This window comes from Castanea sativa, chromosome 12 (assembly GCF_040712315.1).
Source record: "Castanea sativa cultivar Marrone di Chiusa Pesio chromosome 12, ASM4071231v1".
Lineage (NCBI taxonomy): Eukaryota > Viridiplantae > Streptophyta > Magnoliopsida > Fagales > Fagaceae > Castanea > Castanea sativa.
In genome coordinates, this window is record NC_134024.1 from 45,635,040 (window position 1) to 45,658,970 (window position 23,931).

The 23,931-nt window shown below is 32.3% G+C and overlaps 1 pseudogene; it reads left to right on the top strand.

Moving 5' to 3' along the window:
• Positions 1 to 7,465: 7,465 nt before the first annotated feature.
• On the top strand, positions 7,466 to 16,900 carry LOC142618711 (disease resistance protein RPM1-like; annotated as a pseudogene).
• Positions 16,901 to 23,931: the final 7,031 nt, after the last annotated feature.

The following is a 23,931-nucleotide window of genomic DNA, read 5'->3' on the forward strand; positions in this document are numbered from 1 at the left end:
TGCCCTTAGTAATTTTTATTAAAAAATAAATATTTTCACAAACTTACCTTTTGAATTTTTGAAAAAAATTGTACTATTTTCATTTTGGTGCGATAGAAATTTTATATATATATATATATATATATATATATATATATATATATATATATATATATATATTTAAGACTTTCCTCTGCATAGTGCATGTTAGCGACTAATTTCTTATAGCAACAAAGGAACCCATTCTAGTCTTGATTGTTCATCCACGTAGCTGTTCCCCAATTGAAACATACTTCTCACCTGAACTAACGCTAAAGAATTGTTGCAAGAGAAATCTCATCCAAGACAATAGTCATTTGATTAAACCGTTCCAAAGCTTCTTCCTCTAACTCAAAATATGCTAGTCCATTGATTAAATAAGTCTACAAAACTGCATTGTGTTATGTGAAGCTATCAACAAGACTACTACCAAGTACCAACTAGAACATCAAGAGTAGTTCCATTTGAACAATCCGTTCATGCAAATTAATTCCCCCATATATTCAACATCATATATATACGAAATTGTATTGTGTTCGATGGCATAGGTTATGGAATTTAGTCTAACACCTTGACTCCACATCTCAACAAAAGTACTAAGGCTTTGAACCCAAAAGTCATTTTAAAAGAAGATCAATAACATTGTGTTCCAAGACACAGAGTCACGTTTAGTCATCTAGTTGAACATTTCAAAACTCATTCCCACCCAATAAAATTTGGAGTATCCATAAATCATATTGTTCCCAACAAAACAAATTTGGATTTGGGATCCTCAAATACACTATCCTAGAATAACTCACTTTTCCCGACTTAAATTGTAATTGTAACTAGAAAATAAAGTTATGTAATCTTCTCTATCGTAAATTGAATCTAGATCAAATCTTTGTAAAAAACTTTCCAACAAATAAGTGGGTCTACAAAAAACGTCAAAAATAATTTTAGAGGTAATTGTCACTTTCTAATGAAACTTATTTCTATACTGTTAAAGGTAATTGAGCATTGAAATAACATTATTCCTGAGATGGTGACATGAACTAATATTTTGTAACGTATAAATTCTAATTAATTGAGATGGGTAGTCTAGACTCTAAAGAACCAAGTCTTCAAGGAGGAAACTTATGGATTTTGAATCTGTGAGTAGATGAAACTCATACAATCAACCTAAAGCCCATTATTATTAACTCACGAGCCATCCAAGTCCACAGGCTGCAAGTACAGCCCACACACTTGAAATAGCCATCCAAAATAATTCAAGATGGGTCCATAACAAGCCCCATGACATAAGCTTCAAAGCCCATCCATATGGACAATAAAGTCCTAAAGCCATTCCATGGAATCAACCAATTGAAGCCCACAAGATTAGCAACAGCTTATGAAAGCCCACAACTGTAACAACTAAGCTTAAGTACAAGAATTTCCCTCCATCACTGAGGAGAGAAACAGCCAGATAAGGGAAATAGAAGAGCAATGGGTTGAAGGGAAAAATGGCCTCTTCATGTCAATTTAGGACCCACCCAAAATTTGACAAATCAGCTTGGAGCACTTGTAAGTAAAAGAACTCATTAAAGAAAAAATTTGTGTGCATTTGGGAATAGCTTAGCTTTTTGATGAAAACTTTTTGTTAAAAGTGTGTTATAATATATTTATACTTTGAAAAAAATAAGAAAAATTAAGAAAAAAGTGAGGTTTTCAAAAAATTTATATAAAATATAAAAATTAAAAAGCTAGCTTATAATCTAGTCCCAAACACATACATAGATTCAGCCAATGTCATCTTTACCTCTATAAAACAAGGACCAATTATCATTAATGCAAAGCTACTGCAAACCTTGACTTCATCAAGTTCAAATTGGGGTCTTCCCCTTAAGGAGGTAGTTTTTAGAGTGATTAGTTAGCCATGTTGTTGTCCCTAAAAACAAGAAACAAACAATGTCTCCTTTTAAGGAGGAACACTACTTTGTTGAGAAATTGTCTTAAATTCCTATTATGGCTTGGAAAGCTAATTGGATTTTCTTATTGAAGAAGGAAAATTAAATTTGGTTATTTTCTTGAATTTCCTTTGTGTGGAAGGAAATATTATTCCTTGAAAGTCAAAGAAAGTCTATTTCTTATCAAAGAAGTAATGCACTCCTTCAAGTCTATTTCTTAGATTTGAAGTCTTATAAATAACTAGTGTTGCAAAAAATTTGATGGTTTTGGCCCAATGGTCCTTTCCTATCAGAAGAGGAGAAAAATAATAGAATTGGGCATGAAACGAAGAGAGAAAAATGAGATTTTTTCTTAGGAGGTACCCCAAGAAGAGAAACAACAAGGAAAATGAAAAGTGAGATAACTTTCTAAAATGTTTTTTGACTAAGTGAAAATTAAATTATTATGAAAACCAGACTTTTGCTTTAGGCATTGACTGGGTTATTTGGGTAACTTCAAAATTTGGAGGCCAAATCTGACTTTGTAAGAGATCGACAAAGTTTGGCTACAAACTTTGTTGTAGCCAATAGTTACGACTTTCACTAAAAATTTTAATATGTCTACATATTTTAAAAATATAACCGCTCGATTACATATTTTTTAAGTTCTTAACACTCAAGTCAAACTTCATGTCAATTAGATTTTATTTACTATTTGATCTATAGACTTTGTTTTTATGCATAATATTATAACTTAAAATTTCACTATTTGATTATTAATATATTTATTGATCTTTGATCTTTAGAAACTTTGTAAGTACGAAAAACATAAGAACAAAAAGCATTATGTCATGGAATGTTAGGAATAAGTTTTGCATATAAATTGTTGATGGAAGCAACTGTGATTGTGGCCAAACTACAGTTCTCCAATTTGCAAATATGAATTCTGTGTTTGTCTTGTTTTTAAATATGCTTATTCGTCATACAAAACAATATATTTAGTGCATTAGATCATTGATAAACAACACATCAGAATGCGCTGTTTGCATTTCTTTTGATGTAAAACATTTTCCTGACTGAACTTTCTTCAATTGAAAATATTTTTAAGGAAATTACTTATTTTCCAACGTTAGGTTGTTCTTGAAAAATTTTTGGAAAGTATTTTTTGATGTTTATCTCGTATTGAAAATCACTATTTTTCTACATAATCACCCTCTCTTCAAAAATCCTTGCCAATTGCTCAGTAATAACAACCACATATCAATTAGAGCATGCAACTGAATATCATAAAATTTTTCAACCCATATTAAATTGATTAATGATAAAATTCACATAAAAAATTAACAAAAATATTTCAAGGGAGAGAGAGAGAGCATAACAGGGATCAACCCATACCTACAATCATGGACGGAGCCATGATTGGACTTGGGGGGGCAATGACCCCTCCAAATTATTGAAAAATTTTGACATCTCCCTATTCCTAAAATGCTTTTTGGGTGGGGGGGGGGGGGGGGGGGTGTTTAAAGAGGAATGGGTTCGAGCTACAAGTTAGCAACATATGGATGTGTAAAGTTGTAATTTATAACTATTTTGTATTGGCTTTAATTTCGTGCCAAATTTTATTGTAATTTTGTTCAATCTTTTGTACCCTGTATTTCATGTGGGATTTATTTGTAAGGGTTGTGTGTGAGAGAGAGAGAGTGTGTGAAGACTCAAGGCAACTATTGAAAACAAAAGAAGATTTCGCGGGTAGCTTGCGAGTAGCTTTCCTGCGAAGTGAGGCATGTGCTCAACACATGACTGGAATGCGAAGAGTCAAGACAAATGGTGACAGCTGGTTTTCGCGAGTGTCTTGCAGGTAAGGCCTTCTCGCGAGATACCCGCGAAATATTCTGTTTTGCTATTTTATCATATCTGCTCCACTACATCCTCATACACACTATATATATCATCATTACATCCATATTGAGTAGAGAGCTTTTCAGATAGAAAACTCTAGCCACAAACCCTTGAGAGTGAGAGATTTGACATACCCACAATTCTCTACACTATCTATTGTGGTTTTCCTCTACTCTTACCTCTCCATTTTCAAATCATTGAGAGGTTGATAGTCCAAACACTTACCACACCCATACTGAGTGTCAAGTGAGCTTTTGGTGTTGTTGGGAAGTATTGGAAGAAGCGAAGCTTTGGCGGATGCAATCAGACGCATTGCGGGATCCGGAAAGCTAGACAAGACACTGTTCTGAGAAACCTTGTTGGAGTAGGAGTTTGGAGGGCTTAGGTGCACTGGATAGATTAGGCTTGGAGGGTCTCTTGCTATTCATGTATCCCAACTTATTGTCTAGTAGATCGATTTACCGCTTGAAGGGCGGCAGACATGGACGGAACTATGCTTGGACCAAGGGGGCAATGGCCCCCCTGGCCCAATGAGAAAAAGCAAAATTATATCATATATAAAACTTGTTTTTTTAATTTTTATGTTCTATTTTTGTTCAATACTTTCTTTATTCAAATTTTCATTAAATTTTGATTCTTTTTGTAGGTTTTTGTCTGGGTTTTAAATGATTTATGAAATTTATCTTAAAGCATTAGCATAGGATAATTTCAGTTTAAGTGTTTGATGAAGTTCCCCAAAGAAGCTTTATAAAACACACACACACACACACACACATGTACATATATATTCTTTTATAAGTTGATTGGATAAAACACATGGTTGTCTTTGGATTATAACAAATTATTTAAACATTTGGGTTTAAGTGTATCTCGCCTCCCCTCATTCGAAATCCTAGCTCCGTACGTGGCGGCAGAAAGATTTTTCACCGAGTTCTTTGGTTTTCTCTTCGATAACACATCGGCGTATTATCTTGTGTTTGCATTTCTCTTCCCTATTCTGTTAACTTTCATTTTACTGCTGTGTTTTGTTGGATATGGCTTAGAATAGTTTTATTACTTGTTCGCTCGCATTTACTCTATTCTGCACTTAGTTTAAGTTAGAGTAAAATCAACCGAGCTATAATTTGTTAATTTAGAGTCTAAACAACTCTTATGTTTTTAACACAAATCAGAGCATTCAGGATGATTTATTTTTTAAAAGGTAAACTACGTATTTGGTCCTTAATTTTTACATCATATTTCAATTTTGTCCATAACTTTTTAATTTGGTCCCTAACTTTTCAATATTGTATCAATTTAATTCATACCGTTATCTCTTGAATGAAAATTGTATACATGACTAATTGTCAAAATAAAAAATTAGTTTATTGTCACATTAACATAAACTAATTATTTATTTTGGCCATTAGTAAGCAAGAAGTACTAAATTGATTAAATTGAAAGGTTATGAACTAAATTAAAATATAGTATAAATGGTAGAGATCAAATACATAATTTATATATTTTTTTTTCCTATTGGGTCCCTTTGGAAGGAGAAAAAGAGGTGTGTATATTGATGAAAAAAAAAAAAAGCTTGATAAATGACTACAATGTATTTTGACCCGGCCAACATGAACGCAAAAGTCATAGAAGTTCAGCGGAAGACGAACCATTTGAAAACAAAATAAATGCGAGGAAAGCGTCTCATATTTGCAGTCCTCCCTATTTGTAATTCTTTTATCACCTTTAATTGTAAACTCCTCTTGTAAGTTCTCCAAGTGTACAATTCTTCTGAAGAAAATATTCAACTTCAAGAGTAATGTTCAAGTGAGTTTATGTTTCAAAAATATTTCATTACTGTATTTTGCATATTTAAAAGCATATATTAGAATTTGATTCTATATTTGATAATTTGTTGTTTTGGATCTCCTATGTTCCACTTCCAACATCTATCATCAAATTGAATATCATATGGTGCAAGCATTGGGTTTTAATTTCGAGCAATTTTGAGAAGTGGAGGTAGGAGTTGAAAATTTTTAAAATTTTTAATTATAGATTATTTTATTAATTTAAAATTTGTAAATGGTACTCCAATTCTACTTATTTACTCTTTGTTAATTACTGAGGCCAAACTTTTTGAGGTTGAGGTTAGGTCAGTTTCAATTTCAATTTTTTTCCCAATTGTTCATCCGTTTTATTAGTAAATTTCATTTGTAAGTGTGGGTCTGTTTCACGAGGAATAGAGTATGAGATCAAGATTTTCTTCATTTCTATCTTCTCACTTGATTTAATCACTTCATTTTCTATATCAAATCTCCTATTTCAGTCTAGTTGGTCACACATTGTCGTAGGACATGTTTGGTACACAAAAAATGATTCAGCCATTCAGGAATGAAATGACTGCTCCTTTGTGAGGCGGAACTAGAATTTTGAGAATGGGGTGTACAAATTTTCCGTTACCTACTCGCCAACAAGTACCCCACCTTAGGACTTCCAAACTTTTATGTATGCTTCTCCTAGCATAGGAATGATTATTCCCCAATTTTGCTTTAGGATCACATTATGGGGTATACTTTGCATTGTATATTTGTCACCAAAGAGGAGGGGTTTGTCAAAAGTCTCCAACCTTGCTTTGCAAGCATAGCCAGATTAAAATCTAGGAGGTTACGAAAGCCTATTCTCCCTTGTAACTTATGTGCACATCTTAGACCAGCCTAACCATGCAATTTTGGGTTTCTGCTATCTTTTAGCCCACCAAAAATTTTGCATTATACCCTCTAAGTCTTCACGTAGGAAAGAAACTCATTGTATATGTTGACACTAACTAAGCAACAGTTTTGATTAGAATCTCTCTCCCTCCAATTTAATACTTAATAAAAAAGAAAAAATTATTTTCATGGAATCATTGGGCGTCTACATATCTACCATTATTAAAAAATTAACAACCAATAGCATTTTATCTCTCATTTAATGTTAACTAATCTTTTTATGACCAAACAATATTAATCTAAGATGATCCTATGCATTGTATATGGTAACATCGTGGATCAACCAATCAAATTTGAATATTAATACAACCATGATGTGGGCATTGTTTTATACACAGAAAGAGACCAATTTTCTTGGGAGTGCACTATCACCACTTGGAATATGGAATTTGTCTGCCAAGGTCATTTAAGAAAATTTTACTAACGGAAAATGATGGCTTTTCCCATATTGCTTAGAAGGTAAAAAAATGATGAAAATGCAGAGAATAAAGGATTGCAAAATGATGTGACTACATAAATATAAGATCATATAATGATTTCATTAATACAAAATGTAAGGAGACAGCTTTCTTGTTATGTTTGAAAATTCATGTGCAAAAATATTGTAATATTTCTCATAGTTAACTTTGGATAAATACAAAACCAAAGTGTTAAACTTAGGTGCCTTGTATTGCTACACATTTCTTTTAGAATTAAAATACCTTTAAGCATTGTTTTTCTTACCTTTATTCTTTTTGTGTAGGTCTTCTAGAAATGGAAAGCAACATGCAAGTCAAAGCATGGCACTCTCTTTCTCTTCTTTCCATTAGTCCATATTAATGTGATATGATTGAAAGAAGGGGACCCTAAAAACTCAGCAATTGAGCTAGAAGGGTGTTTAGTTCAAAGGGAAATATGGACTTGGCTATAGTAAGTAACTTGATTAACAATATCCTTTTAGCGCTTGATACTAAAACATCGTTGTTATGGGGGGTTCGTGATGCAGTTGATCAAATAAAAGATGAATTGATAAGCATGCGATCTTTCTTAGTAGATGCTGATAAAAAGGGAGTAGGCAATGAAGGAGAGAAAACTTGGGTGGCAAATGTGAGAGACATGGCATATGAGCTTGAAGATGTTATAGATCAGTTCATGTATCACATCATTAGCCAACAAATTGGTGGTCGATCTGCTAGGTTCCTTCACCACACTATTTCCTTTCCACAGAATCTATGGATGAGGCCTCAAACTGCTACCAAGTTACAGAAAATCAATAAGACAATTAAGGCCATTCCAGAGGTGAACCAGAGATATGGCATTAATCATATAGAGGGTACAAGTTCTAAAAATAATCATAAATGGGTCGTGCATCGTGGTGAATCATCTCTTTTTCTTAATGAAGATGAACTTGTTGGGATTAAAAATAAAAGAAAACTGTTGATGGACCGATTGATAGATGGAGAACCACAGCAGACTGTCATTTCAATAGTTGGGATGGGAGGATCTGGCAAGACCACACTAGTTGCCAACACCTACAACAATGATGTTGTAAAAAGATATTTTGATTGCTATGCATGGACCACTGTTTCCCAATCATTTGACATAGAATACTAATTAAGGACTATGATTAAGGAGTTCTATGAGTTGAGGAAAGAAGCGAATCCAACAGACTTGAGTTCCATGAACTACATATTATTAGTAAAAATGTTGATGAAGTTCTTAGAGAAGAAAACATATCTACTTGTCATAGATGATGTTTGGGACACCAACCTATTGGATGAAATAAAGGTACCACTTTGAGACAGTTGTCTTGGGAGTAGAATCATCCTTACAACTCGAAAAAAGACGTAGCTTGCTATCACTTGGGATGTAAACAACACATTCATCATATTCAACTGCTGCAAAAGGAAGAGGCCTGGGAACTCTTTTGCAAGAAAGCATTCTCAAGCAATCCAAATGGAAGCTGTCCACCAGAGCTTGAATCGTTTGCTCAAAAACTGGTGGGAAAATGCAAAGGACTACCTCTTGCAATAGCGGCTTTGGGCAGTCTTATGTACTCCAAGAATTTGTCTCAATGGGATGAAATTTACAACAACTTGAATTTGAGTCTAAGTAACAATCCTAAGCTAGAACCAGTGAAAAACATTTTGTTGCTTAGTTTCAATGATTTGCCATATCAATTGAAGCATTGTTTCTTATATTGCTCCCTTTTCCCAGAAGGTCATGAGATTAGAAGGAGAAAGCTTGTTATGGATGGCAGAAGGATTTGTAGAACAAGTTAAAGGATCCACTGTAGGAGAAGTTGCAGAGAGCTATCTAGTAGAACTCATTTTTCGAAGCATGCTTCAAGTTGTAAAGAGGAATGAATTTGGAAAACCAAAGAGATGTAAAATGCATGATCTTATGCGGGAGCTTGCTGTATCAATATCTGAGCGAGAAATGTTTGGTGTTGTACATGATGGAGGAGAAGAAATGAAAGAATGCAAAGCACGCCGTATTTCAATTCACAAAAGTGATACAGAACTCGAATTGTTTACGGGTATGTCAAAACTTCGCTCTTTTCTTGTTTTTAACAAGTCACTGAAAACACTACCTTCTAAAAGTAAAATGTTAAGGGTCCTTGATTTGGAGGGTGTCCTAATTCATGATATGCCTATTAAAATTGTCAACTTATTCAACTTGAAGTATTTGAATTTAAGGGGAACTTGACTTAAAGAGCTCCCAAATTCCATAGGGAGACTCCTTAATCTTCAAACCTTGGACATCAGGAACACACAAATAAAGACCCTTCCTTACGGAATAGGAAAATTGCAAAACTTGAGGCATCTAATTATGTATCGCTAAACTAATAATTGGAATGATTTGAGATATGTTAATGGGACACAAGGACCATCAAATATCAGTAGGTTAAAGAACTTGCAAACTGTAACTCTTATAGAAGCAAAAGACGACTTGATAAGACAAATTCAGAGCATGACCCAACTCACCTTGATTGGTATTTCCAATGTGAAAGAAACAGATGAAAATGACTTATGTGTCTCAATTGAAAACATGAGACTTCTTCTCGACTTGTATATCATGGTAAACAATGAGGAGGAAACTCTCCGAATGGATGCACTCACATCTCCTCCTCCCAACCTTCAAAAGCTTGTTCTAGTTGGAAAACTAGAAAAGGTGCCACATTGGTTTTGTTCACTCCAAAGGCTCACATTTTTGTCTCTGTGCTGGTCAAGATTGGCAGAAGATCGACTCTCTCTTATAGCTGCTTTGCCCCATATGGGTAATCTTTCACTTACTAATGCCTATATAGGAGCACAACTATGTTTCAATACAGGATTTTCTAAGCTTACACAGATGTTGATTCGTAATTTCCCTCAATTGAATGAGATAATAATAAAAAAGGGGGTGATGCCAAATATAAAATTCCTAGATATTGTCAGTTGCATGGAGTTAAAGACAGTACCCAAGGGCATTGAATACCTTAATCTCCAACAACTGTTTTTGAGATCTGTCTCAATAGAACTTAAAGATCGCATCGAGGGAGAAGGTGGAGTGGATTTTCCAAAGGTGCAACACATCCCAAAGATCTATCTCAGGTAGCAATTTCAGGTTCCATAAAGATTTGCCTTGATTCTTTTAGAAAGGTGAGCTTCTTCATTTTATTTGTTTTTCTTCTTCTTTTTATCTTGAAATGAATGCTTGTTGAATTAGTAATCTTATCTAACGATTCATTATACAGTTACCATATACCTCACAAAATTTACCATATCGCTGTTTTATTGTTTTATTGTTTTATCGTTATCAGAATCTTGCTGAAGAAATTATAAGTTTGCCTAGTTTGCTTCAAAAGGATGGGTCCCTATTTGGAGTTCCAATTCCAAGTATTGTTTGGTGAAGGGGATAAAAATAGTAAATGGATGGAGACAGTGAGGACGGATCGACCCCATGAGTGACCCAGCTATGACGGTTGGGTGTTGCTGAATATCCGTCCTGTATAAATTAATTATGGATGCCACGTGGCATGTCGTTTGATATATTTCAGATAAGCCTTTGCTTTATCCCCACGCAAACGTGTATATTTGGACTTCTTGCGACGCACGTTTGGGAAGACTCCTATATGGAAAGGAACTTGAGAAGGAAGTTGTATCCTTAAAGAAAGGTAATTCTACTCAATATAAATACCCCAGAAACCCTAGGTATGAAGGTACGCATAATATTCTTAACTCTAGCACTCTAGGGTTAAAGGAACAAGATTCTAACTTGACCTTCGGAGGGTATTTGGCCGACACCACACCGGTGCTCTCTTCTAGGTCCTTCGTTTTCTTTTTGCAGGTGTTGCTTTCGTTTGAGGAGCGCTTGCAACTCACTGGTGATATTTTCGGCATTATCATTTGGGTTTATGGTTTATTGTTCAATAAATTAATACTCAAGACTTTGTTTCTAAATTGTTTGTAATGAATGTAAATGTTTGAACTCTATGATGGATTAGTGGCCGGTTGTCAGAAGCTTACTACTAGTTCAACCATGGATTTGCTAATCTTCTGTGTTGTATGTAATTTAACTAGTGCAAAGAATTAACATCCCTAATCATTTTTTTTCTTTTGTTTCTGAGGAAATTACCAAATTAACTTGGCAATAGTTTAGACCGCCAAATTTTAATCGCGGCTAAGTTAATTAATGTTATTCTATCAATTAATACAGAATATATGTAATTAACTAAATTATCTGAGCTTGGATACTAACAATTGCATGGATAGGCATACTGAAAAATTAAATGAGCAATTGACAGTAAGTAAAGACCAAAGAGAAGCAAACCAAAGATAATACTTGATGTGTTATAAAATAGGAAAACCGGAGTACACAGTTCTATTCTAGCCAGTTCTTGTGTTTGTTGTTCTTATAGGGGGATGCAATCAACCTATCAACTCGATAAAGCCAATCCAATCAATCCATAACTCAGGTTGATGTTTTGTAGGTTGAAAAAAAAATGGGATAATTACAGATTACCCACATGTGGTTTGCCTCTAATTTGACTTGCTTATCCGTGGTTTCAATTTTGACACTTTACCCACCTGAGATTACTTCCGTTTAGTCTCTGTTACCCACCTCTGTTAATAAAGAGGGGTAAATAAGTCTTTTTACTCTCACTTTATGTCTCTCTCATCCCAAAACAAGAAAAACAAAAGAAAAAGCAAAAGAAAACAAGATCAAACTAAGAAATAAACACAAAATTCCTCAAACTAAGAAATAAACCCAAATTTCCTCAAACTAAGGAACCCATCATACAGACAAAACCAATAAATCGACTTGCCCCTTGAGCCAAAAAGCCAATTCAATCTAACTAGCCCCCTGAAATAGAAATATTCAAAGTAAACCCAGCCATATACCCAAAAAAACAAAACCCAAATCATGAAGAACATACCACTTTTTGGGTATGTTCTTGAGAGTTTGGTAATCAAACATCATCAACCACCCAACCCCATCTTCAGACTCTCTGACCTTCACCTCATTGTAGAACCTCTTCCCCATTATCGAACCAGTCATAAACAACATCGGCATCGTCACGGACAACGACGATGTCGTCTGGGAATTGGAGCTCGGCCCCTTAACGTAAATGCTATTGTTGTTGTCGTTTTTGTGGGTTTTACCATCGGATGAGAATGTGAAGGTCGAGGAAGATGGGTCCTCGGATTGGGGCTCTTGGGCGTTGGCAATGGAAGTGAAGAGACGAGTTTGGATTTGGGATTGGGATTGGGATGAGAATGTTGTGAAAAAATTTGGGTTTCTTTTGATGGAGTTTAAGGTTTTGATAATCAGTAAATTCGCCATTGAATTGGGATTTTGTTTTCTGTGCTCTGGGTTTTGCTGGAAATGTGTTTAGGGTTTTGACTATTTTTACTTCCCAAAAAAACTTTTGCATTTGCAGAGGAATTTTGCTCTTGGAAAAGCTTTGGGCTGGTCGATCAGCTCAATGTTTGGGCCTGTATTGGATATTGTTTTTGGGTTCAACTTCCTGTAATTTTTTAGATTTTTGGGTATGTTCTTCATGTTCAAGATTTGTGGGAAGGTCAAATCTTTCTTCATTTATTTATTTATTAATTTAATTTCTAGATTGATTTATTAGCTATCCATTTGGTTGTTGAGAAAACTGTGGATCTTCGTTTGGCCTGTAGTATGGGAAATCTCAAGCGCATTGCATTGTAGCATCTAGGATCTTAGTTTGGTGAGCAGGTTGGATGTGAGTGAGTTTTGGGAGTGAGGAGTATTTTGATCTGATTGGGCTTTTGTTTTTGACATATTATTTGTTAGAGTAACGGCTGAAGAAGAGGTGGGTTACGGATTAGTAACGGGGGGAATCACAGGTGTGTAAAGTGTCAAAATTGAAACCACGGGTAGGCAAGTCAAATTAGAGGCAAACCAGATAATTTGTAATTATCCACAAAAAAAAAATATATATATATATATATATATAGAGAGAGAGAGAGAGAGAGAGAGAGAGAGAGAGAGAGAGATGATAAGTTCAAGTTACACCAAGTGTAACTCTAAGTGCATGTTTGGATAGCACTGAGAATGAAATTTTCAGCTGCGTTTGGCATTTTGTGTGGGTCCTATACACTATTCACAGGACCCAAAGTATGGATTTCAGCAAATTTTTCTTTAAAACTAGGTCCCATAGCACTATTCACACATTTAAAAATTATTTTGCAACAATGCTTTCAATTGTCAGTTTTCAGCAATAAGCAGTATCCAAACAAACCCTAAATAATATTATATCACCCAATAACTTGTTATTAAATTTATATTTTGAAAATTTCACTGTTGAATTACATATTCTATATATTTTTAACATGTCTGTCAATTTTTATGCTAATCGAATGCTATTTACTATTTGATCCACAAACTCATTTTTTATGAATTATTTTTAATTCAAAATTTTGAATTCAAAATGACATATCTATTGATCTTTTATCACCTTGAAATTTAGTAATCATGGGGAATATATACAAAGATAAGTAATCCAATAGGGAATTTGTCAAAACTCGTATCAAATTAAAAAAAAAAAAAAATTAGTGGTATAAGTGTAACATTTCTTAGAGTTATACTAGATGTAACATGAACCCAAATCTATAATTACACTTCCTTCCCTTGAGATTTGGGAAAATGGCATTCTACCCCAAAATTGAAGAGAAAAAACATTTTTCCCTCCTGGCCTCCAATTGATCAAATTTTGTCAAATTAATATTAAAAAACTTGTGTACTAACCTACCCTTAAGCAAATGGCAAGTTTCCAAAATTATCTTATTTCACAATTAAAATTCATTGTTTTAAAACTTTAATTAAAGTGTATTTTAAAAATATTAAATGTGAATTTTGCTTCTTCTTTTTTTTTTCCTTTTTTCAATGGGTTATGGAGAGATTTTTTATTGATGCTTGATAAATTTTGCATTTTTATTCTAAATTTATCAATTATTTTTCTACTAACCATTTTTAAACTTTTGTAAATATACACTTATAAAAATTTAGAATATTTCATTACTAATATAAACAAAAGGGGGGAATGTTAATTTCTTCAAACCTCAAGGGAGATGAATGCTTTTTTTCCCTTCAGGTTTGGGGTGGAGTGTCATTCCCCAAATCTCATGGGAGGAGAATGTAATTACCCTTTAATAATTTCAAAAATAAATGTATTTTACATTTGTTAGTTTAACTTATTTTGAATTTCACAACTTGTTTTAAATTTGTTAGTTTGATTTGTTATGGTATTTTGAGATTTAGTTTAGATGAAATTGTAACCATTTATTGAATAATGAGGTTAAAAGCTTAATGAAAACCATTTTATTTTATAAGGCTTAGCAATAACTCCATTAGAGCTACCATAGGTTATGTTGGGTTAGATATTTTGCCTGTTGAATTTAGTTTAGATTGAAAAGTATCACAATTCCAACCCAACACACACACACACACACACCTCTCTCTCTCTCTCTCTCTCTCTCTCTCTCTCTCCAGCCAAACAAATTTAGATGCCTAAGACGATATTTTCATAAAGGGCGTTTTTGTTATTAAATAATATTTAACTAGTGTTTTATATTATAATTTTCCATTCTTTTTACTTTTAGTATGACTTTTTTTCTTTTTTGGAAATAGCTAAAGCTACAAAATAAAAAATTGCTATAAAAAACTTACAAATTGATGTAATCTAACGGTAGATTTGTCAAAATCTATATTCAATAAAAAATATTGAGTAGTGTAACATTTCTTAGAGTTACACTTGAGTTGGATTCGAGTCAAGTTGACAAAATTTCTACCTAAATAATTAGACCCAATCCACACTATTAATTAATAATTTCAAAAATAGATGTATTTTACATTTGTTAGTTTGACTTATTTTGAATTTTACAACTTGGTTTAAATTTGATAGTTTAATTTGTTATGGTATTTTGAGATTTTGTTTAGATGAAATTGTAATCATTTATTGAATAATGAGATTAAATAGCTTAAAGAAAACAATTTTTTTTAAGGCCTAACAAAATAGCTCCAGTAGAGCAACCATGGGTTATGTTGGGTTAGAGGCTTGGGAAAGAAAGCATTCTCAAGCAGTCCTAATGGAAGTTGTCCAACGGAGCTTGATAAAACAAATTCAAAGCAAACCATTTTTCTATTGCAACAAATGATGACTTGATAAAACAGATTTAAAGCATGACCCAACTGACCTCGATTGGTATTTCAAATGTGAAAGTAGTACATGAGAAGGACTTGTGTATTTCAGTTCAAAACATGAGACTTCTTAGGACCTTATCTATCAAGGTAACTAAAGAGGAGGAGACCCTCCGAATGGATGCAATCTCATCTCCTCCTCCCAACCTCCAAAAGCTTTTTTTGACTACTAAACTTGATAAGGTGCTACGGTGGTTTCATTCACTTCAAAGCCTAACATTTTTGTATTTGCATTGGTTGGGACTGGAAGAAGACCTACTTCCTCATATCGCTGCTTTGCCCCATTTAGGACATGTTGCACTTAATAATGTCTATGTTGGAAAGCATCTACGTTACAATACAGGCTTTACTAAGCTTACAAGCATGCTAATTTGTGTTAGGATATATGTGGTTCACTTGTTAAGAACATATGTCATTCTTTTATGTAATTGACTAATCCTTTGACAAAATACACTTTACTTGTATTTTGGTAGGTCTAGGATGTGTTTAATACTTCAAAGAACATATTGTTCAAGTCTAGTATTAAAGCCATGAAGATTAGACCAAGAAACAAGTGAAGAAAAGGCGTTTACTAAAGCTGGACAGATAGCTGGACACTTGCGGATAGCTGTGGATAGTTGCTCGACAGCTTCTCGACGGATAGCTATCTATCGAGGTTTAATGAGGTTCGAAACCTACTATCTATCGAGGTTACAAGAATTCAAATTTCCAGATCTAATTTTCGGCCTATGTTTTTGTATTTGTGTAGGGTTTCTTTTCTCACAACCCTAGACATATATAAAGCATATTTTAGAGGTCGTCACATAAGAGAATACAAGGAGAACATATGTAAAAGGTGACTGAAGCCTTATTCTCTCATAAAGAAGCTACTGCGTCTTTGCGCATTAAGGTTTTGTAACCAAGTGTTTCTTGATCTTCATTGTTGACGAAGTGAAGAACTTTGCAGCCAACATTCTTCTTTCTCAAGTTGGTGAGTGAGTCACGTACTGGATTCGTGCAAAAGAGTGAGTCACGTACTGGGATCCATGCATCAAAGGGTGGCGTCCACATATTGAAGAGTTCAGAGGTTCTGAAGCGGTAGAAGGTTTCTACTATGAGTTCATCTACGGGGATTGTAGAGTTTAGGGACAAATGTTTTGTACTAGATCTGAAACTTCTCTTTACTATAGTAAATTAATTTTCAGGAAGGTTTCCCCTCAGGTTTTTTACTGTGAAACTGGTTGGTTTCATTGGTTTTCCTAGGTCATCATATCTTGTCTTATTTATTTTTCCGCTGCTTATGATTTTGACATGATATTGATGTTTGTTTGTTTTAACAAGTTTTATGCATAATAAATCTAATTAACAACTTGGGTTTAAAACTTGTTAATTCTATCAACCGGAGTCTAAATTTCTCAACAAATTTGTAATTTTCTTCAATTGAATGAGATAATAATAGAAAAGGAGGTGATGCCAAATCTGAAATCCATAGTGATTGACAACTGCATGGAGTTAAAGACAATGCCCAAGGGCATTGAATACCTTCAAAATCTCCAACAACTGCTTTTGAAATTTGTCTCAATGGAACTTAATAATCGCATCTGCAACATGGATTTTCCAAAGGTGCAGCACATCCTAAAGAAGTACAGCTGGTAGTAATTCAAAATGTTTTGTGAAGGTAGCTTCTCAATTTTTTTTTTTTTTTTATATAATCTTTTAGTAAACTAGTTGTTAACCCATGCTTCCCATGAGTTTTTATTTTATTTATAAATTTGTAATTATTAGTTCGTAAATAGCTACTACATTTTTTTAATTTGAATTTCTTAAGAAATATAATGAGTGTCGTCATTTTTATTGATAATAATTATAAAAACCTATAGTGTCTATTTCATGAAATTCATTACTTAATAGAAGTTTATATTAAATTTTTCTGTATGAACCAAGTTAAATAAAAACTAAAAAGAAGATTTCAATTGTTAATCAACATGAAGGCAATATCCTATGATTATATATCCACCATCTCCCATTTAGTAATTATGAGTGATTTTTTTCATGTTAATTATGAGTAATTTTTTCTTTAACTTGGACTTCCCAAAATGTCTAAAGAAAATTTTGACATTAGAAAATATTTCAATTTATGAAAGAACATAATTCTATATCCATTGTTACTTTTTTTTTTTTTAATTATTATTCATACGTCGACTATAAAAAATAATTTCCCTCATCATTGGAATCTATATTTATATTTTATATTTCCATATTATTATTTTTAAACATATTCATTGTCTATTTTTTTCCATACACAAGCACAAAAATATTTGTACTACCAATAACGTATATGGGAATAAATTAATTATCTTCATCATTGTCACATTATGGGATATAATTATAAAAAATTTGAAGATTATATGAAAATTAAGGAAAGTAATGCTCATTAATATCATAAGGTTTTGAATTCTCAACGTTGTAGACTTATCATTTGAAAAGTTTACTATCTTGGATAGTTTTAATAGGGAACAATAATGATAATAACCTATCAAAAAATTGTAAAATGAAAAAGATTGAGAAAAAAATGATGGTGAAGTATTGTTTAAGAAAAATATTAATAATTCAACCATGGTAAATACTTTTCTTTTTCTCTCATTTTCTAGCACCTCCATGATAATAGCGGCACCTTAATTAAAAACAATTGTATCAACATAAGATTGAAATCATGGAAGAAAACAAAGAGCTAGGCCAAAGACATGTCATTCCTCAAATCAATTATTATACCTGCAAGTACCAAAACCTCCCACATCGTCAACGCACACACAATATATAAATCCAAATGTAAATTGAATCTAAAAACAAATAGATTTAAAGATTAAAAAAAAAAAGTTTCTCAACATCAAAATCTTCTCTTATTTCTCCCATGTGAACTTTAGGTCACTATGCTTAGGGTGGGTCAATCACTAAGCATGAAGATCAAGTAAATTACGGCTCTTGCTCTCCTCCGTAGCATGTAGATCAAGAAAAGAGTATTCATGATTCAGCAGTGTTGAGGAAGGGGAAAAATTGGGGAAGAGGAAGATACCCTGGATGTTTTGGTAATTGAAAATTTTATTTGCAACATACAAGTTGCATAGTTAATTTGATAGTGTGTGTGTGTAAACTCATCCAATTCAATGTGGTAGCATAATAGCAAGTATGAATAGAGGACTTTTAATTTGGGCTACTATTTAGGTTTTTGGAAAATTTGAGACTTTTCATATTCATATTTTTTTTTACCAAAAATGTTTATAGAGAGAAAATAATTGCCTTTATAAATGATAATTAGATTTTCTATTCCATATTTTCATAGTTATTGTCAATATTATATATATATATATATAAACATTTATTGTTTCTTTTTTTCAATTAGATGGAAGAAATATATAGGTAGTGGATTTTTTTATCTTTTTTTTTTTTTTTGAAAACTAAAGTGGATTTTTTTTTCTTTCAATTACACATATTCAGCACATTTTAAAACATGCACTTTAGGATACTCCAAAAAAATGTCTTTTAGGCTCCATTTGGGAGTTCATAAGGAAAGGGAATTGAATGGAATGAAATGATCATAAGGGAAAGGAATGGAATGTAATGTATTTAAATAAGATAAAGGAATGGAAAATAATGGAATGGAATGGAATTAAGTAACCTTATTTGGATGTTTTAAAATAAAGGAATGGAAAGGAATGAAAATGAATAAAATGTAAGTAATCTTGTTTGGGAGTAATATAGAGGGAATGGAATGGAATCATTTTATAACAATATTACTATTAGACCCCTATTTTAAAATAAATAGTTGAATATATAAGAGTATTTTGGGAGTTTTAGTAAAAAATTCATTAAATCTAATTTCATTCCCCCTCATTCCTCCCAATTTCGGAGGGAATGAAAATTTGAGGTTTTAAGAGAATAGAGAGAAATGAGTGTTCCCTCCTACCCATTCAATTTCCTCTCACTTAAACTCCCAAACAAGGGAATGGACTTTCCATTCCCTCCATTAAAACTCCCAAACAAGGGAAGGGAAAAATATTCTAAAATTATTCTTTTCATTCATTTCCATTTCATTCCATTCCCTTCTCCCAAACGAGGCCTTAGGTTACTGACGAAAAAAAAAAATTGAGGGAAAAAGGAAAGGGAAAAAAAGTTTATGGAGTATTTAAAAGAGCTTACAATGAATATTTATTATAATTGTGGAATTTATTGTTGACAATGGCAAAAAAAATTGACATATACTAATAATTGTATGTCATGTGACGTTACCTTTCCAACTTTATATGTATCATTGTTTGATGCATTGTCAAAAGAACACATGTCACTATTGTGTGCATCCTCCAATTTGAGGATCTAACTTTTATAATATACTAGATAAATTTCCTATGCAATGCGCAGATACTTTGCAAATTCATTTGAAATCATTTTTATGTTTTTTAAGACCTATTTATAATACACATTTTGTTGCATAATTAATATTTATGTTTTCCCACAATATTAATGAATGCTTTGAAAATCAATTTTCTTAATTCGTATTTTATATTTTTTTAAAAATTGTCATAGAATTGGTTTCCAAATATTGGGTGAAATTACTCTACTAATCTAAATTTCTGAGGTTGGAACAGTTAAGATTTTTGGACATTTCTAGGAGACTAATATATTATATTATATGTAGACTTTATTTTTTAAATTGATTAAATGATTTTGAAATTTAAATTTATAAAAATTCAAAGCATAAAATACTTTCATATCCTAAAATTACAAAAATTCAATCAACCTTCCAAATACTTCATCTACTACTCCATTTTTCACAACCAAATACTAACCCACAAATCTCAAACACAAATTTCATTATCTCAATGAAAGGAAATCATTTATTAGTTCCGGCGAACGTGATAAAATAGAGAAAAAATGATTTAAAACATTTCCATTTATAAAGATTTAATTGCCTTTAGCTAGGCTTCCACATAAAATAAAATAAAATAAAAACACTTTGAAATTATCAATATTGAGTTTCACTTTTATCATCATAGCACATATCAATATTGCACTAAATAGCAATAAAAAAAACTACAAAGAAACCTACAAATTATGAGTTCTAAAACAAAATATATAAAAAAATAAAAAATAAAAACAACTAATCTCATCAATGATCAATTAGAATGTTTCTTTCATGCCTTTTTAGTTCTAAAACAAAATACAATTATGACTTTCTCATACCAAACACCTAAAGACCCAAAGCCAATCACATCCTTTATAGAACTCAAAACATCTGACCTTAGCATCAAAACAATAAGTCAATGTTGTCACTCAATAAAAAAAGCAGGATTTATTTCTTGGTTTTAGCCAACTCACACAGGTTAAGATTAGATGAGACAGCAGAGTTGAAGCTAGGTAGATATCATTAAAAGGTAGAAGATATATGACATCATTCTTGGTTGAGATGTATTTGAAATGAGATGACATGAAGGGTAGGCATGTATATATAAAGGAGTAAAAGTGCAAGAGCTTTTTAGCTTGAAACATTGAACCAAATAAAATAAAAAGTACACTAACACGCCAACACCAAAACTCATGCGGCAGTTAGTGTCGCAGAACAAGTGATAAACTCCTTCTCAATATCACACCTTACCGATGTGGGACGACTCAATAATACTGAGTATCCTTTTTTTTTTTTAGAAAAACACACCCACACACACATATATAGGGGAAGGAAATGTGATACAGGAATACACTATATATGTGTGTGTGTTTTTCTCAAAAAAAAAAAAACAAAACAAAACAAAAAGTATTACAAAGAATCCTTATTCTTTAATAGGAAACCAAAAGTCTCTATTTTTTTTTTTTTTTTTGTTCTTATCTAGTGGTTTTAAAAATTATTTCAATTATTTTTTCTAAAAGAAAGACCACTACAGAATCTCATACTCTTTCACATTAATTTTTTACTTTTATATATATATATATATATATATATATATATATATATATATATATATATATATTGATTGATTATGGTTATTGCATTCATTTTTATCATTTATCATTAAAATAAAAATAAATCATCATTTAAGCTATTTAACAAATTTATACATCAACGTAACATGCTTGATTTATATTATTAATTCACTTTGAAATGGCTTATTTTTTTTGGAATTAATGTTTTCTGACATGATAAATAATTAATCTTTTCTAACGATTAATTTTCCTTTATCGTATCTCTGTTTTTTTTTTTTTTCTTACCCGTGGTAAAATCAGGCCCACTAAATGCTTTCTACTGCTTGTAGTTTGTTTTAGCTACCATCTTCGCGTAAACACACCAAGTTCCTCAAAATAGAACAAATTAGATTCTGGGTCTGACTCAAAATGTTGTGTATAATTGCATTATATTCTTATGAGTTGAACCTTGACGAAATTGACCATATCTCCGCTTCTTTTCTTTTCTATTTTGGTCGTGGCAGAGTCATGCTGAAGATTATGAGTAATGAGTTTTCCTGTTTGCTTCAAAAGGATCGTTTTGGAGCTCCAATACTAAGTATGGTTTGCGTATTCTGTTTATTGTTCAATAAATCAATTGTACAATAAACTGTTTCTAAATTGTTTGTAATAAATGTTAAAAGTTTGAACTCCAAGATGCCCTAGAGGCAATTTACTGGAAGGTTGTATCAGAATAAAGGCAAGGAAAAGAAGCAAGAACTGCTGGCTCACAGCGGGACTTCGACAGAAAAGGACCAAGAAAGCAAGAGAACCTGCAGAATTGATTTAGAGAAAAACGACAGTAGCTTAGTAAAATGTAATGTAAACGACTTGTAGCTGATTAGTTTTTCTGTTTTTCTGTTAGTGATTAGCACGTGTAGATGTTTGTTAAGTGCTACTGTACACTGTACAGCACGTGTATAGATTAGTTAGTTAGGCTTTGCCGTTACTATTTTTCCTTCCTCTGTACAGCTTATATATCAGCTTTGTTATCTTTTCTAATTAATTCAATCAATCAGTTTTACCAAAATATCTGATAGGTTGCTAGTGGTTCACTGTTGGATTTGTTCTTCTCTGTGTGAATGTAATTTAGCTTGTGTAAAGTGTAAGCTATAAGTATCAACATCCATCTTGTTTTCCATTGTTTTAGTGAGTTTTACAGTTCTATTTATTTTTCATTGATGTGTAGATAGAATCCGCGAACTCAAAGAATTCGATCCAACCCAATCCAAACTAACACCTCAGGTTGGTTTTTGTGGGTTGAATGGTTGGGTTGGGTCCTATTATTTTTTTTATTTTGAAACTTGGGTTGGATTGGATTCTAGTTGACAATAATTTCAATCCAAGTAGCTCAATCTGTAATCCATGCTATTAATTAATAGTTTAAAAATATGTGCAATTTAAATTTGTTAGTTTGGTTTATTTTGAAACTTAGGTTGGGTCGGGTTTTTGCGAGCAATTTATTCCAAATCTGCTGAAGATCGACATAAGATTGATTCAATTGTGTCAGCTGAGTTCTGCAGTAATTCTAAGCAAATAGATTGGGAAAATTTCTTCAATATTGAGTACTTATTTGTTACTTCCCTAGTTAAATGATTGTTATTATTATTATTATTATTATTATTATTATTATATGAGAGTTAAATGATTATGTGATGAAAAGGACATCTTGGTCCCAAATTCTTAGGACTAGCAAATTAATATATGGTATAATTCTTTAAAAGTTTCAAATCTTCCCAACTATAGATTATTTCATCCTCTTCTAGAAGAAGAAAGAAAGAATGAAGAAGAAGAAGAAGGCAAAAATGTTGTTGGTGGTGGAGTGGGTATGAAGAAGAAGTAGAGAAAAAGAAAGAATGAAGAAGAAGAAGACAAAAATATTGTTGGTGGTGGAGTGGGTATGAAGAAGAAAGAAAGAAGTAGAGAAAACCAAAAAATAAAAAAATAATAAATAACAAAAAATAACAACAACAAGGAAGTTGGTAGAACTCAGTAGACGAAGAAAGAAAGAATGAAAAAGAAGAAGACAAAAATGTTGTTGGTGGTGGAGTGGGTATGAAGTAAAAAGAAAGAGTAGAGAAAAGCAAAAAAAAAAAAAAAAAAGAAGAGAGGAAGCCAGTTGATTTGACTGCACACAAGCTATGGGCCTCATAGAGTTTGAAAATTTACAGTAATACCACCAAGTTTCATATCTCAGTTTTTGAAAACATCCCCTTCTTGTTTCCTATTTTCATTACTCTAACTCAAATTTTTGAGTTTTGAATGATGAAAATAAGGGTTAAAAATCAAGCCAAACAAGAATTTTTTTGTGGGATCCACATGTTTTGAGAACTGAGTTTTGAAAACTGAGTAATATGATTCAAAAACACCCTTACCCAAACAGGCTCTAAGTTTTCAAAGAGAACTTCACACATATATATATTTATATCAAACTAAAGTAGAATTCATATCTTATATCAAAAAAATTATTTACAAGTCCCACAACGATTTTTCTACAAATGTCAAGTTTTTTTTTTTTTTCCATATTGCGGGTCCTACTCTATTTGTTTATTACAATATTTTAAGCAAAAAATTACAGCTTATTTTATTTAACTTCCAGCTTTTAGAATGGTTTTAATAAGGTTAGGTAGCCAGAGCTGTTGGTCCGACAGTCAGAATTGTAGTTCAATTAATGGACAACGTTCAATCATTGGACC